Genomic DNA, 17,409 nt, shown 5'->3' with positions numbered 1-17,409 from the left:
AGCTAATGGAAGCAAGGTACAACTAGGATCTGGCAGATATCAAAGCCTCCTCTGCTGGAGCAGCTGCAGCAATAGCAGCTCTGGAATCTAGACAAATGTCCATAGAATCGGTCATGGTGAAATTACCTGAGCAAGTATCGCATCATGAGACTACATTGCGGCAATTAGTTTTGCAGGTTGACGACTTGGAAAATGGAGGCCGCAGAAATAATATTAAAATATGGGGTATTTCTGAGGATATTGGCCCAGAGAAACTGGTAAAGACGGTGAGGACTATTCTTAAAAGCTACCTCAGAGATACAGAGTATTGAACTTGACAGAATGCATAGACTTGCTGGTCCCAGATCGCCTGATCGCCTTTTGGCAGATCTATCGCGTTGGATTCTCACTATGAGGAGATTGTTAAAACCATTATTACAAGTGGCCAAAGAGAAAGGAGTTACACACCAGTGGGGCTATCCCTTTAATCTGACATTGCGACAATCCTGGAGTTTTTATGTGATCAGCACCCTGGCAGATCTACCTGGTGCTTTCGGTTTTCTTGGGACCCAGGCTGTGGACATACCAGACTGGACTCTCCCAGTGCTACCTACGGGAGTGAAGGGATTATATTCCAAGCGATAAGTTCTTTTTGGGATGCCTAGTGCTGATAGAACGTCCCTTTAGCTTGAGTTTGAAGCACCCCACTAAGTGTACTGTTTATTGATTTTTTCCCTAGTGTATGTTGCATAAATGCTGGATGTGGAGGATCGGGGTTGGACATAGGGATGTTTTTGGCAGTCCTTTTTCTGGATTCCTTGGATCGGATTCTTGGCAGAGAACTGACTAGGGTTTGCATTTAAATGCAGTGGGGGTGGGGTGGGGTCGCTGGAGATATACACAAGGTTTAATTATTTTTTTCTTTTTTTTTGTCTTTTTTCTGTGACCTATGGGTCGTCCGGTTGATGTACTGTTTTGGGGGGGGGGTTTCTTTCCTTTTTGAGACCTTCTCGGGCTCCTTCTGCCTCCCCCCGCCGCCCGCCCGTTGGCCACTGTAAAATGCGTCTCTCTAAATGCTCATGGTCCTAATATCCCTGAGAAGCGCTCCTCATTGTTAAATCTTCTATGGAGCAAACAAGTTACAGTTGCTTTCATTCAGGGGATGCATTTTAGGGCAGACCACAGGGCCAGCGTCAGCACCTGGCTTACCTGGGCAAGTGACGGGGCCAAAAGCATCTCTAGGGGCTGCTTTCATTCCTCACTCAGACTGGCTCTCCGTGCTGTAGATCAGCCTGCTCTGCACTCCATGCACCTTACTGCCCTCGCCCAGATCTGATTAGAGGAGGCCAGAGCAGCAGAGAAGCTCAGCTCCAGGCCAGGAGATGATGAGTGTACAAAGGGGAAAGGGGTGGGGGGGGCATGTGACTCTCCAATTGCTGCAAAACTACAACTCCAATCATGTTCTGCTAGCAGGACATGATGGGAGTTATAGTTTGATAACAACTAAAGAGTCACTTATTGGGAAACAGTGATTTGTGGGACTGTATATTTAGTGTGGTGTTCTCTGACATATAAGTTTCCAATCGCAGAAAAACTACAACTACAACCATGTACTGCAAGCAGGACATGATGGGAGTTGTTGTTTGATAACAACTGAAGGGTTACTTGTTGGGAAACAGTGACTTGTGGAACAGTTTAATAGTGAAGTGTTCTCTAACATGTGACTTTCCAGTTGCTGAAAAACGACAACTCCCACCATGCATTGCTGGCAGGGCATAATGGGAGTTATAGTTTGGCTACAGCTGAAAAGCAACTGATTGGGAAACAAAGTTTATTTAGTGCAGTGTTCTCCAACATGTGACTCACATTTCAATTGCTGTAAAACTACAACTTCCATCATCCACTACTTGCAGGACATGATGGGAGTTGTAGTTTGGCAACAGCTGTCGAGCCACTGGTTAGGAAACCCTGATTTAGGGGGACCATGGCACATTTTACCAAGGGGGCAGTGGCACGGTTTATGGAGGGGGGGGGGCAGTGGCACAGTTTATGGGGGGGGGGGGCAGTGGCATAGTTTATCAGGGGGGGGCAGTGGCACAGTTTATTGGAGGGAGTAGTGGCACAGTGGCACTTACAGATAAGGGGCACAAAGGAGGCCTGACTACTGATATGCGCATTAAGAGGGGGCACACATATAGTTAGGCGTAAAGAGAGGGGGCACAACTACAGATGGGATCCCAACTAAAGAATAAAGCATAAAGAAAGCACATAACTTTAGGGACACCAAGAGAGTCCTGTTACTGTTGGGAGCCTTTATAGAGGAAGGTGCTGAAGTGCCTAAGATGTTTGTCTGGCAGATGGGGGCATCTATAAGGGAGCTTCACAGAGGGGGACCTACTGTTGTTCTGTTGCCATGTGATTTGCTCAATGAAGGGGCCCCCTGAGGCTCTGTTGCCCAAGGGCCAACAAAACCCTGGAGCCGGCCCTGGCGGACCAGGTACTGAAGTTAGCTAACTATCGCTTTTCAGAGGTTTATTATAGTTGTTCACAGGACACTAAGACAAAAGGGGTCACAATAATTTTGGCACGTTCAGCCCATTTGGAGTATATTGGCCAGATGGCGGATCCGAATGGCTGATATCTTTTTGTGAAGGGAAAGTTGGCGGGTACTTCATTTACCCTGGGAACGGTACATATGCCAAATTTGGGTCAGCAACAGGTATTTGACTCTTGTCTACGGGGAGTCGAGGATTTTTTGGAGGGGATGGTAGTGCTTGGGGGAGACCTAAACCTGGTTCTTGACCCTTCTTTGGACAATTTCGGCACTTAAACATAGAGCAATACAGAGAGTTAAAATGAGTCTTAACACTTTCCAACTAGATTTGCATTTCCAGGGAAATACATAATGCTTGAAAAGAGCGCCCCTTTACCAGTGACTTCCTTTTAATAGAACCTTTAACCCTGGGTCCCGTCCTATTAAGAGTGACTTGGGTCCCGTCCCTTTGAGAGCAACTTGGGTCGCTTCCCTTTAAGAGCAACTTGGGTCGCGTCCCTTTAAGGGCAACTTGGATCATGTCCCTTTAAGAGCAACTTGGGTCCCGTCCCTTTAAGAGCGACTTGGGTCCTGTCCCTTTAAGAGCGACTTGGGTCCCTTTAAGAGCAACATGAGTCCCGCCACTTTAAGAACGACATGGGTCCCGTCCCTTTAAGAGCGACTTGGGTCCTGTCCCTTTAAGAGCGACATGGGTCCCTTTAGGAGCGACCTGGGTCCCTTTAAGAGCAATCTGGGTCCCTTTAAGAGCAACCCGGGTCCCTTTAAGAGCGATCTGGGTCCCTTTAAGAGCGACCTGGGTCCCTTTAAGAGCGACATGGGTCCCTTTAAGAGTGACCTGGGTTCCTTTAAGAGCGACCTGGGTCCCTTTAAGAGCGACATGAATCCCTTAAAGAGCGACATGCGTTCTGTCCCTTTAAGAGCGACTTGGGTCCCTTTAAGAGTGACGTTGGTCCCTTTAAGAGCGACATGGGTCCCGTCCCTTTTAGAGTGACTAGGGTCCCTTTAATTGTGACCTGGGCCCCTTTAAGAGCGACATCTCTCACCGCCGAGGGCTTCGAAACGCAGTTTGAGTCTACGCGCAAAGCGATTCGGGTTGTATGGATTTGGGGGGATGAATTAGATGGGTGAGTATTCTGGCAGAATGCAAAGGGGCTGTACATCGTGTAGTATTAACTCTTTCTGCCAGTTAGAGGTAACCCAGCTTTCCCAGAACCCTAAAGCCAGTATAATAGAGGTCACTCAGCTTTACCAGCACCCTAAAGCCAGTATTATGGAGGTCATCCAGCTTTCCCAGTATCCGAAAGCCAGTATGATAGAGGTCACCCAGCTTTCCCAGAACCCGAAAAACCAGTATAATAGAGGTCACCCAGCTTTCCCAGAACCCTAAAGCCAGTATAATAGAGGTCACTCAGCTTTCCCAGCATCTTTTACTAAGATCCTTGGGCTGCCTGATAGATATTAGACAGATATGTGATAGAAGGTAGATAGATAATTAATTGACAGATAGATAGATAGATAGATAGATAGATAGATAGATAGATAGATAGATGCCTGCTGAGGTTCTCGCTCAGACTCGCTCGCTCCCCCTAGGCTGAACACCTAGCTACACCCCTGGGTCTGGTGTAAGGTTGCCCTGATCCAACCATCATACCGCTACATGTGTGCAGCCATTATTCTCCGCTATCACTGTGCAGCCATCTTTGTAGTGATGTATACACATCCCTGCATGTCTTGTAGAATTGTATCTGTCATAGTGACTGACTATACCAGCGTTCCTACAATTCCCATCACGTCCTGCCATATGAAGGCTAGCAGGGCATGCTAGGAGCTGTAGTTATGGAGAGGCACAGGTTGGAGAACCCTGGAGTATATAAATAAGTCATCCCAGCTAGTTGTCATCACAGATCACCCATCTTCCATCAACTGATCCTCCACCAGCAGCCCAGTGATTCATAGTAGAGCTAGCTGTGATGTGAGGGAGAGGGGAGGCCACACCCACTTTCTGTCAGCCAGGAGAAAAATTAATTTATTTGTTTAAGCCGAACAACTGGGGATATCTCAGCAACCGCACAAGATATCCACACAAGTTAGGGCTCTTTTTAAAGGGCTTTTTATCTGTGGAATTTCATTTTTTCATTTTTTAAATAGAAGCAAATTACAAGTCTTCCCATACTTATCAGCTACTGTATATCCTGCAGGAAATGTTGTTTTCTTAGCAGTCTAGCACAGTGCACTCTGCTGCCACATCTGTCTATGTCAGGAACTGTCCAGAGCAGCAGCAAATTCCCATAGAAAACCCCTCCTGCTCTGGACAGTTCCTGACATGGACAGATGTGGCAGCAGAGAGCACTGTGTCAGACTGGAAAGAATACACTTCCTGCAGGACATAAAGCAGTTGAGCAGTTGAGAAAAAGATTGCTTGTTATGTAAATACCACTCTGACGTGTGTGTGTGCTTTGTTGACATAGCTGCTTCCTTATTTGATTTTTTAAATTGCTTTTAGAATCAAAACAGGAAACGGTGAAGTCCATCAGCTTTGATAAACCAGCCGAAGCAGCGAATGATGATTACGACTTTAATTCCAATTTTAAGTAAAATGTCAGACGTTTTTAAGTTTGTAAAAAGACTTGGACATCAGTGGTCGCTGTCATATCCAATGGCATTTTGTGATGTGGATTCTGTGAATCTCTTGTCGTTATGTAGAGTGATATGTGGAGGATACGGCTCCATGTAATAAATATTCTGTATTTAAGCTGAGTGTGTTCTTGAATAAAATAGGGCACAGGCTTCTCTCAGAAAAGGGGACAGTGTTGACTTTGTACAGTAATTTATTTAATTCTATTTATTTTTAAAGCAAATGTACCAATTCGTTTAGTTATTTTTTACATTATTGAGATCCTGGTGGCGTGGTCCATTTTCCAAAACTCCTGTCTACGCACTGGAGGTTGGCCCAGCGCCCCCAGTGTAACAATATCCTCTCCCCTATGACGCCCCTCCATCAGAATCAAGTCTGACCGGATCACCGAAGGGAGGGGATATCATTACACTGGGGTTGCTGGGCCCACCTCCGGTGCATAGACCGTCCAAAGTGTACATGAAGAAACCGGCACCAATCACAGCAACCAGGTAATGTTTTAAAAACGGGACCAATTAGTACAATATACAAGATATCCATACTACAATGTACAATAATGGACCAATTCTTCATTGTGGAGTCTTCAGTACATTACTTAGGCATCACATCGGGGCAGGGAGAGAGGGAAGGGAAGTAGCTGCAGGAACGTGGGCTACAGCCGTGTCACAGGCATTTCCAGCTTCACCTGGCCACTAGCAGTTACAGATATGTTGAGGCTTTCAAGAGTAACAGAAACAGCACTGTATTAGGGCCAGTTCACACAGAGTAAAATGCAGAATTCTGCAACAGAATCCCACCAAACTCAGTGTAATACAGGCTGTCTATGGGAGGGCTCGCATGCCTCCTCTCCCCGCTCGGAAGAATTGACATGTCAATTCTTCCGAACAGAAAGAGAGGAGGTGCGCAAGCCCTCCCATAGACAGTCTGTATTACACTGAGTTTGGTGGGAGTCCACAGCGGAGAGTTCCGTTGCGGAATTCCACCAGTTTTACTCCATGTGAACTGGCCCTTTGGCAGGAATGAGTTAATGCAGTGAGAAGCTCCAGCAGTAAGCCCTGGTCTCCCTTACATCTAGTGGAGCTGCTGATACAAACAGGTAAAGAAGAGGAGACACAGTGTTACTATACACATTCTGTACATTATAACAATGTGTGTAGCAGCAAGCCCTCCTGGACTGAAGAAGTGAGCTGACAGTGACCGAGCTCCTAGAGCATCACTTCTAGTTATCCACTTTGCCTCCTTTTTCAGAAGAAGTTCGTGTCTATCTGTTCCTGTTGCCCAAGTGCCGATTCTTTCAATGCCGGCAAACGTCAGGGCTTTTGAGTCCCCCTGATGTGCGGTGTTTATGTGCTCAGAATCTGTGCCACCCTGTGCCTGTTTTTGTAAACCTAAGGTGCTCCTGGAACACAAACACAAAACTAGATTGTGGATCCGATGTAGAATCTCTCACATGGGCACACTAATGTCGCATATCAGGTAGTCGCTTCTACAGCTTATGAGTTGGCGGACTTCTACTCTGTATGCTCCCAGTTGTACTGTTTTTTTTCTGGCTGCATGTATTTGCAATAATTGCAGTATACAAAGTAAGGGTACAAACACACAGGGCGGATCCGCAACGGATTTCTCGCTGCGAATTTGTAGCGAAATCTGTGGATCTCTGGCCTGCTGCAAGTATGTAAGGAGACCGCCCCGTTAACCCCCCACCCTCCGCCGGACAGAGCATACATTCCCAGCTGGACATCCCACTCAGCCAATCAGTGCGCTGCGGCAGGGCAGCCCCCTGATTTGCTCAGTGGGATGTCCAGCCGGGAACCCCCAAAGCAAGCTGGAGCAGGGAGCAGGTACAGTATGCTCCGTCCGGTGGGGGGTTAACGGGGCGGTCTTCTTACATACTTGCAGTGGGATGTCCATCCCGCTGCTAGTATATCTCCCCATTCAAACTACAGGCCAGGGATCTGCAGCGGAATTCGCCTTGTGTGTATTTGTACCCTAAAGGATTATTCAACTTGCCTCACCTGCCTGGTGCACAGCAGTACAAGCTTCACCAACGAAGAATAGGATAAAAGCCGGCAATTCTGGGATACATCCAAAATTTGGTCTATATTGAAACTTCACATGCAAAAAGAACAAACTCAGCGACAAAAGCGGGTGAGTTTCAGTCTCTTGACCTGGGCCGTTTCTAGCAGTGGGCAGGCTGGGCAACCGCATGGGGGGCTGACAGCTATGGGGTGCTGGTGGCAGGTTCAGAAGAGATGCATTGTAGCTGCAAGAAATCATCATGGTGGTCTAGGTCAAAGTAGACTTCACTTGTTAGTCACTGAATTACTTTTTTTTTGTTTTTTGCCTCAAGTTGAAAATGATTGAATAACACTGCTCTATGCCATAATACACACACTGCTTCTTTATAGCAACAAAACGCTTGATTCTGTTGTTCTGTTTGTCTTGTTCTGATGCCAGGTTTTGTTTTGCATAATTCTCTGGTTATTTTCTAATACTTCTCCTCATTCTTCAGTAGTGTCAGAAGCAGAAATTTAAATGAACTTTCTAATTGCAATTTTGCCTATTCTACTAAAAAAAAAAAAAAAAAAACATCATCATCTTGGTATTGAGATGTATCCATATACACTCTGAGTCCCCTTGGGGCTCTCTTGGCATTTTTATATACAAATTGAAAGATTGATGCAGGAAATGCCTGTGACACGACTGCAGCCAACGTTGCTGCAGCTTCTTCTCTTCCCTCTCTCCCTACCCCGATGTGATGCCAACAGGACTGGCCTTTGGGGTGTGCGACCTGTGCGGTTGCACAGGGCGCAAAACTCCCGTCCAGCTGCAGGGGCGCTCCAGCAGACAAGCGGCACATTTAGAAATAAATAAGTTACATGTGCCGTCTGTCTGCCAAAGCTCCCCCCTCAATCTCCTTCCATAGCTTTTTGTTCTGGGCTTTCCGGCAGACAGACGGCACATCTAACTTAGTTATTTCTAGGTGTGCCGCTTGTCTTCTGGAGTCCTCCTGGCCGCCCTCCTCCCGCAGGGGTTTGCTTTGCTCCTCTGCGGTGCCGGCGACGTAGCATGACATCACCTGGCACCCGCAGTGCACGTCGTCTTCCATGTGTTCCCCTGGTGCACTGTGGTAAGAACCAGTGTATGTCTGGTGGGGGGTTGGCTGGGCTGGGGGGCTGGAGAGGCTGGCTGGAGGGGCTTGGGGGCTGGGAGGGCAGGCTGGCTGGGCAAAGGGGTTGGGGAGTCTGGCTGGAGGGACTTTGGGGCTTGGAGGGCTGGGAGGGTGTTGGCTGGGCTGAAGGGTTGGGCTGGGCTGGCTTGAAACTAGTTGTTTGCACTGCTGTGAAACTACTATAACCCCCAGCATGCCTGGACAGCACTGCTGTGAAACTACTACACCCCCAGCTGCAGTGCTGTCCAGGCATGCTGGGGGTTGATGTAGTCTCCCAGCAGTGCTGTCCAAGCATGCTGGGTGTTGTAATAGCTTCCCAGCAGTGCTATACAGACATGCTGGGGGTTGTAGTAGTTTTATATCAGTGCTGTCCAGGCATGCTGGGGGTTGTAGTAATTTAGCATTAGTGCTGTCCAGGCATGCTGCTTTGTGAAACTGTGGCTCCCAGCATGCTAAAAGTTGTTGAGAGGAGGACGGCTAGTTGTTTGTATAGCTGGGGGGGGGGGTGCGGGCGGAGGTGGTAGGTGGTTCATCTTGAGGGGTGGGAGGCGGTAAGATGTAGTAAGCGTCTGCGTGTGTGTGTGTGTGTGGTGGTGGTGTGTGTTTGTGGCGGGGGGGGGGGGAAGGGCCCTGGGCGCCATTCACCCTAAGGCCGGCTTTTTATTTTGGCTTCCTATGTGCTCACATACTATTGGTAAAAAAAAACAAAAAACCCATTACTGTTTATATAAACCCCCTCTATGCCCCCATAGCGTTCGTATAACCCCCCTGCGCCCCCATAGCATTTGTATTACCCCCCCTCTTGCCCCCATACCGTTTGTGTAAACTGTCCCTGTGCCCCCATGCCGTTTGTATAAACTGCCGTGTGCCCCCATATCGTTTGTATAAACCTCCCTATGCCCCCCATAGCATTTGTATACCCCCCCCCCTGTGCCCCCATACCATTTGTATACCACCACCACCCCTATGGCCCCATACCATTCAATCAAGACAATAATTTCTGTGGTCTGGAAAAAACCTTAATAAAGAAATATATCAAAATCTGAAGTTCTGTGTCCCTAGAACAGTCAGGGATTGGTGGTGGTTGTGCTGGAGCAAAGAACTCAGGAACGTAGCCGGGGTCATCCACGTAATATCAGTCAGGAGAGGAAGAGCCGAAGGATGAGACAAAATCACAGTCTGGAAAAAGGTCAGGGTTCATCACCAGGAAAGAGAGGAACTAGGCCGAAGGATGAGACAAGATCGTTTTCCGTATTTCAAAGCCGAGGTCCAAACCAAGAGATCAATCCATAATTTCATCAGTCATGTCATCCGGTTCCTCCAGATCCAGGTAGATGCTGTAATAAACACAATGTTATCATTTTAGTATACACATATAGAGAGAGATTAACATGACATCACATGGTTATTGGTTCTGAAAAAGAATGTAATATTACTTACTTACAAAAGCAGAGCAGAGCGAAAAGGAGGATCAGGAAAGGGAACCCAATGATCACACTTCTGGGGATGTCCTTCCAGCGTTCCTTCATCTCCTCCATATTGAGCAGCCAAGATCTGCGTGTTCCTATAACAAGGCAAAATCTCATTACTAAAACAGGTATTTCTAATACTCCCCTGAAGATGAAAGACCCCACCTTACCGTAACATTGTAATACCTGTAATAAGTGGATAAGCCGCCTGCAGTAACATCCCAGCTAGTAATACATTTATCTAATTCCTATATTACATATGGTGGATACTTACTGACTAGGATCTGCTGCTGTTCTTTATCTGATGACTGGTCATCTTCCTCCATCCCAGGTGGAGATATGGGACGTCCAATGACCAATGAAATCCAGAAAATAAAAAAGATGATTCTAAAAATCATTTCCACCACCCCTAAAAAAAACCACAAGCCAAAGGTAAAGAAATAAGATGAGGTCACAAGTAACCGCGTCTCTCCTTCAATCTGACAGCTAGAGCTGCTGATCCCTGATATCTAGTCTACAGCTTGGTGATGTCATCATATTCCCTATATCTGTCACCTGTGACATCACCAAGCACAATGTTCCACCTGTACAGATATTCTCCTAGGAGTTTATACCAGTTTAATCCGGTTTTGAGGATATATAATCTATTGATTGTCTTTTCATTTCTGGGCTATGTCCACACTATGTATAACAGCTCCCATTGCATAGCAACAGACGCTGTTAAACTGCCGGCCATGGGGCTGCATTCAGGACGTTCCAGCAGCTGATACCTCTCTAATCGATCATTGCTGTATTAAGTATACTGCAGTGATCTCTATGGGAGAACACTGCAGTAATAATAAAAGTCTCCTAGGGGGACTAAAAGTTACAGTATACAGTAAAATAAAAAACGTTATTAATAAAAAATCCTCTGCCCTAGTAAAAGTTTAAGTCAGCCCCATTTTCCCATTTGAGGCTATGTTCACACTACGTGAAGGGACTGGACGTTCTGTGCCAGAGCCGCTCACTTCATTGTGTGAACTGACAGGTCTTTCTGCGGCCGGAATTCACTGAATTGCGGCCGCAGAAAACTGACATGTCAGTTATTTGCGGCCCCATATGGGATCCCGGCCAAAGCGTATACGATGTGTATACGCTCCGGCCGGGATCCCACAGAAGATCAGGCTATGTCCACGCCTCAGGAAGTACGGCCGTTGTTGCCGATGGTAACAACGGCCATACTTTTACATAGTGTGAACATAGCCTTATAAATTAAAATAAATGAACATATTTGGTATTGCCACGTGCGTAATCACCTGATCTATTAAAGTATCACATTCTTGATCTTACACAGTAAACAGCGTAAGCACAAAAACCTGCCAAAGTACAAAATTGCAGATTTCTTTGTTACATCAAATCCAGAAAAATTGTAATAAAATGTGATCAAAATGTCACATATACGCAAGCAAGGTATCAATAGAAAGTACAGATCATGGCGCAAAAAATGATTTCTCACACAACCCCATAGACCAAAGGATAAAAGTGTTATAAGGATGGGAATAGAACAATTTTAAACACATTTAGTTTTGCTTTTTTTGTGTGTTTTTTTTTTAAAGGTTTAAAATTTTTTAAAAGGAGTCCTATAAAATAAAAGCAACATACTTGATGGTACATACTTGAGGAACATAAATAACATGTCAGTTTTACTATAGAATAAATGGCAAAAACACAAAAACCCCCAAAATGAAAACAAAAATCCTTTTCTTTTTCTTTTTCACTGCACAAATAATTTTTTTCTAAGTTTCAGAGCATACTTTATGGAAAAATTAATTAAGTCTTCCATTGTAAAGTACAATTAGTGGCGCAAACAATAAGGACTCATGTGGCTCTGTAGGTGAGAAAATGCAAGAGCTATGGCCATATAAACATGGAGAGAAAAAAATAAAAGCGCAAAAATTTTAATTATCCTGAAGGGGTTAAATCTATAACCTAATCTATGATCCTAAACTTACTGTAGATATTTATGATGATTATTAGTAGTAGTATTTTAAAGCAGACTGTGTATAAGCTAAGACCTCTCCTGTAGAGGGCTTCTGACCCCGAAACCTGTACATTACTGATATGCAAATTAGCCTCAGACACCCACCGGGCCTTCTCACGTGCTGCTTGTAACATGGTCCAAGAGCTGTTACTAACAATTGGGTGGAATGAACTTCTCTGGACTATTGCAGTCCATTGGCGGTGAAGGCTAACTTTCATATCAATTTTAAGTTCATGAAGGTCAGCATCTATCTTCAAATATGACATGCAGAACCGAATTAAAGGGAGGGCACGTGCCCCGGGACCTCCACCACTTAGGGGCCTCCACCACCCGAATCCGGAAGCAGGTTTCCGGGTTCAGGCTGGTGTATCTATGGCAGGGATGGGGAAACTCTGGCCCACAAGCTGCGCCCGCCCTCTGGGATCTCCTGATGCGGCCTTCAGGCACAGCGCTTTCCTATGTCCGGTGGCCAATAGATACAGGAGAGTGCGGTGCCTGCCAGCTTCTGTAAGCCAGAAAGGTGCATGTCTTTTCTCTCCAGCGGGCCTTGTGCAATGATGTCATTTCATTAGCTGCCTGCCGGGGAAGGTGTGCCCTGCAGGAGATGGCAGAGGACCCGGCCCGTGCTGGAGCGAGGAAAGGTGAGTGGAATGTTTGTTTGTTTGTTTTTTTACCCTCATCACTGCGGGGGGGGGGGGGGGGGGGGGACGACACAGCAGGAGGCATTATTACTATATGGAGGGCACAGCAGGAGGCATTTTTATTATAAGGTGGTACAGCAGGAGACATTATTACTATATGGAGGGCACAGCAGGGGATATTATAACTACATGGAGGCACAGCAGGAGGCATTATTACTATATGGAGGGCACAGCAGGGGGCATTATTACTATATGGGGCACAGCAGGAGGCATTATTACTATATGGAGGGCACAGTAGGAGGCATTATTATTATATGGGGGTACAGCAGGAGACATTATTACTATAATGAGGGCACAGCAGGAGCCATTATTACTATGAGGAGGGCAAAGCAGGGGACATTAATACTATATTGGGACACAGCAGGAGGAATTATTATTATTATATGAAGGGTACAGCAGGAGACATTATTACTATATGGGGGCACAGAATTAGATATAGATGTAGTCCAACGAATCTGATGTAATTCACAGAATACTCATATCAGAGCCAGACTGGGACTTAAAATCAGCCCTAAGGCCACCAAGGGTATCACTTGGGGGGGGGGGGGGGGTACAACAGCTACAAGAGCACCACTGAAGGGCTATATGGAGGAACAGCAGGAGGCATTATTACTATATGGGGGCACAGCAGCGGGGGCATTATTACTATATGGGGGCACAGCAGGAGACATTATTACTATATGGAGGACACAGCAGGAGGCATTATTACTATATGGAGGGCACAGCAGGAGGCATTATTATTATATGGGGGTACAGCAGGAGACATTATTACTATAATGAAGGCACAGCAGGAGCCATTATTACTATGAGGAGGGCACAGCAGGGGACATTAATACTATATTGGTACACAGCAGGAGGAATTATTATTATATGAAGGGTACAGCGGGAGACATTATTACTATATGGGGGCACAGAATTAGATATACATGTAGTCCAACAAATCTGATGTAATCCACAGAATACTCATATCAGGGCCGGACTGGGACTTAAAATCAGCCCTGGCAGTCAAACCCCAGCAGCCCACATACCATATCATGGATAGCGGTGTAAAATATTCCCTGTAGCAAATTCTGCTTCATTTAGCCGTTTCCCCCACTACTCCCTTAAACAAATGAACCCCACCATCAGCACCTAAAAATAATACTATAACATGATCTGCTGTGGATTTGATGCGGCATATTTATGCATTTATTTCAACTGATTAAATCAGAACAGTGTCGGACTGGGCCACCGGAGGACCGGAGGATCCTCCGGTGGGACCCTCCCCCACTACTACTGACCGTCCAGCAGCTGGGGCCCCCAGACAGACATAGAGTGATGTCCCAGTGTTGGATGCTACTGCAGCTGTCAGGTCTTCAGCAGCCCTGCAAGGATTCCTGGACTCAAGCCCCGGCAAAACCATGTCCGGGTATCACCCGGGAAGCTCTGCCCCCGCCGTGGGGAGCCCCGCCCCCCGCCACAGGGAGCCCCGCCCCCTGTCGGTGTGACTGATCTCTCTCATGCAGAGCAGGGAGAGGAGTAGCTGGGGGACTAGAGGAAGTGGAACTGTACTGGTGAGGTAAGTATAGCTGTTTTTTGTTTTAAATACAGATGGAGGGGCAGGAGAATGATGAAGGAGGCTGTAGTATGGTGATGAAGGGCAAAAGGATTAGAGGGGAACTACTATGATGGAAGGGCAGGAGGATGAAGGGGGTAGTGGTATGATGATAAAAGGGGTGGTAGTATTATGATGAAGGGGTAGTAGTATGATCTTGGAGGTGCAGGAGGGTAAAGGGGGGAGTAGTATGATGATGGTAGGGCAGGAGGAAGAAGGAGGTAGTAGTATGATGATGGAGGGTAGGAGGATGAAGGGGGGGAGTGGTATGAGGATGGAGGGCAGAAGGATGAAGGAGATGGTATTATGATGATGGAGGTTCAGGAGGAGGAAGGAGGTAGTAGTATGATGATGGAGGTGCAGGAGAATGATGGAGGTAGTAGTATGATGATGGAGGGAGTAGTATGATGATGGAGGGCAGGAGGATGAAGGGGGAGTAGTATGATGATGGAGGGCAGGAGGATGAAGGAGGTAGTAGTATGATGATGGAGGGCAGGAAGATGAAGAAGGTAGTAGTATGATGATAGAGGGGCAGGAGGGTGAAGTAGGTAGTAGTATGATGATGGGCGGCAGGAGGATGAAGGGGTAGTAGTATGAGGATAAAGGGGTAGTAGTATGATGATGGAGGGCAGGAGGATGAATGAGGTGGTAGTATGATGATAGAGGGGCAGGAGGATGAAGGGGGGGAATAAAATGATTATATGGGGTGCAGCTGCATCATATGGGCACAAACTACCAGTACATACAGTCAGTCATTGGAGTGCTATCTCTATAGCCTGCTCTGAGTGGAGGACAAGGGAGTTGTCACAAATCCAGATGAATCCAGAAAAGGGCCTGGTCAGTATGTCTCTTTTTACCAATTCTTCTTTGGTGGGCCCCAGAGATCATTTCCTCTGGTGGGCCCCAGGTATCCCAGTCCAACACTGATCAGAAGCATCAAAACCGCAATGGATTAAATATGAACGTGCCCTTAAAGAGAACCTGTAAAGTCTATACCAGGTACACAGCTGTAGATCCCAGCGTACAGGTCAGGGACTGGATCTTTAGTTCAGTGTAAATTTTTATAATCATTCTTTTCATTACCAACTGAAATGTCACAGAGGTGGAGTCACAGCAGCACCTTCTGCCCCCCACCCTGCCTGTTCTGACTGATGGACGTACAGGGTGGTGCTGTGGCTGCTGTTGTTAAACTTTAGTTGGTAATGAAAAAGACAATCATAAAAGTTTACACTGTCTGCTGAGATCTACAGCCCTAAACCTGGTATGGACCTCACAGATTCCCTTCAAGGGTCTGTCCCCACGTAAAGACTCGCAGCGTAAATCTCCCTGCGAGTCTGTCAGGTCCTGGCAGTTCCCTGTCACTACATACTCCTGAACGACCGCTGCGTGTATGTAATTCTGCTGGCCCCTTGGGTCCCATACCCTTAAAGGGGTATTCCCCCCAAAAGCTAAAAAAATGTAATGCTCCCAAACCTATCTGGTCTTACTCACCAAGTCCCCCTGAGTATTTTGAGCCATCTCTCGTCTTTCTAGCTGCTGCCGTTCCTGAGTTACAAGTTTTTCTAAAAGCCGGTCTATAATCAAGATAGAAAACTACATTTCCCATCATGCAATGCTTCTACCTGAAAGATGGTGAAGTAAGCAGAACTGAGATGGTAATGATGAGGATATAGCAGAGCTGAGATGGTGGAAATGCTGAGGATATAGCAGAGCTGAGATGGTGGTAATGCTGAGGATATAGCAGAGCTGAGATGGTGGTAATGCTGAGGATATAGCAGAGCTGAGATGGTGGTAATGCTGAGGATATAGCAGAGCTGAGATGGTAATGCTGAGGATATAGCAGAGCTGATATGGTGATGTTGAGCATATAGCAGAGCTGAGATGGTGATGCTGAGGATATAGCAGAGCTGAGATGGTGATGCTGAGGATATAGCAGAGCTGAGATGGTGATGCTGAGGATATAGCAAAGCTGAGATGGTGGAAATGCTGAGGATATAGCAGAGCTGAGATGGTGGAAATGCTGAGGATATAGCAGAGCTGAGATGGTGGAAATGCTGAGGATATAGCAGAGCTGAGATGGTGGTAATGCTGAGGATATAGCAGAGCTGAGATGGTGGTAATGCTGAGGATATAGCAGAGCTGAGATGGTGATGCTGAGGATATAGCAAAGCTGAGATGGTGGAAATGCTGAGGATATAGCAGAGCTGAGATGGTGGAAATGCTGAGGATATAGCAGAGCTGAGATGGTGGAAATGCTGAGGATATAGCAGAGCTGAGATGGTGGTAATGCTGAGGATATAGCACAGCTGAGATGGTGGTAATGCTGAGGATATAGCAGAGCTGAGATGGTAATGCTGAGGATATAGCATAGCTGAGATGGTAATGCTGAGGATATAGCAGAGCTGAGATGGTGATGTTGAGGATATAGCAGAGCTGAGATGGTGATGCTGAGGATATAGCAGAGCTGAGATGGTGATGCTGAGGATATAGCAGAGCTGAGATGGTGATGCTGAGGATATAGCAGAGCTGAGATGGTGATGCTGAGGATATAGCAGAGCTGAGATGGTGATGCTGAGGATATAGCAAAGCTGAGATGGTGGTGCTGAGATCCGGCGATTGTGGGCGACCGGGTAAGATGAGGAAGGGAGCTGCTGCGGCCGGCCGGGTGAGATGCGGGGGGTGCTGGGTGGTGGGGGCAGGCGGCTGGGGACCGGACCTCATGTCTGCACCCCACCCGGGTGCTGCGGCCGGCCGGGCGAGATGCGGGTGGGGGGGGGGGCGGGGGGGGCAGCTGTGGTCGGCCGGGTGAGATGCGGGGGGGCTGCAGGGGGAGGGTGCCGCGGGCTGTAGGGAGGGGGATGGGGGTCGCTGGGAGATCGCTTTGGGGGGCATCTAGGAACGGCCCCTGGGTGAGGGGGGGTACGCTATGGGTTGGGGGATACAGGGTGCGGGGTGGGTGAGCTCTGGGTGCTGTCAAAGGGGGAGACAGTGAAGAGCAGCAGCAGCTGTCATTGTCTCTGTCTCAGTGTCCTCCCTCTCTTCATTGAGATGGGTTAGAAGCGCTAACCCGGCCCATTGAAGAGACTGAGGACACGTGATGCCATCTCGGAGTGCCCCTCAAATGTGTGGCCGGCCGGGTGAGATGCGGCGGGCTGCTGGGTGGTGGGGGCAGGCAGCTGGGGACTGGACCTGATGTCTGCCCCTGTGGGGGGGGGGGGGGGGGAGATCACGCTGTAGGGGGAGGGTGCCGCGGGCTGTAGGGAGGGGGATGGGGGTCGCTGGGAG

The sequence above is a fragment of the Dendropsophus ebraccatus genome, chromosome 9 (assembly GCF_027789765.1).
Source record: "Dendropsophus ebraccatus isolate aDenEbr1 chromosome 9, aDenEbr1.pat, whole genome shotgun sequence".
NCBI lineage: Eukaryota > Metazoa > Chordata > Amphibia > Anura > Hylidae > Dendropsophus > Dendropsophus ebraccatus.
This window is presented reverse-complemented; position numbering follows the sequence as displayed.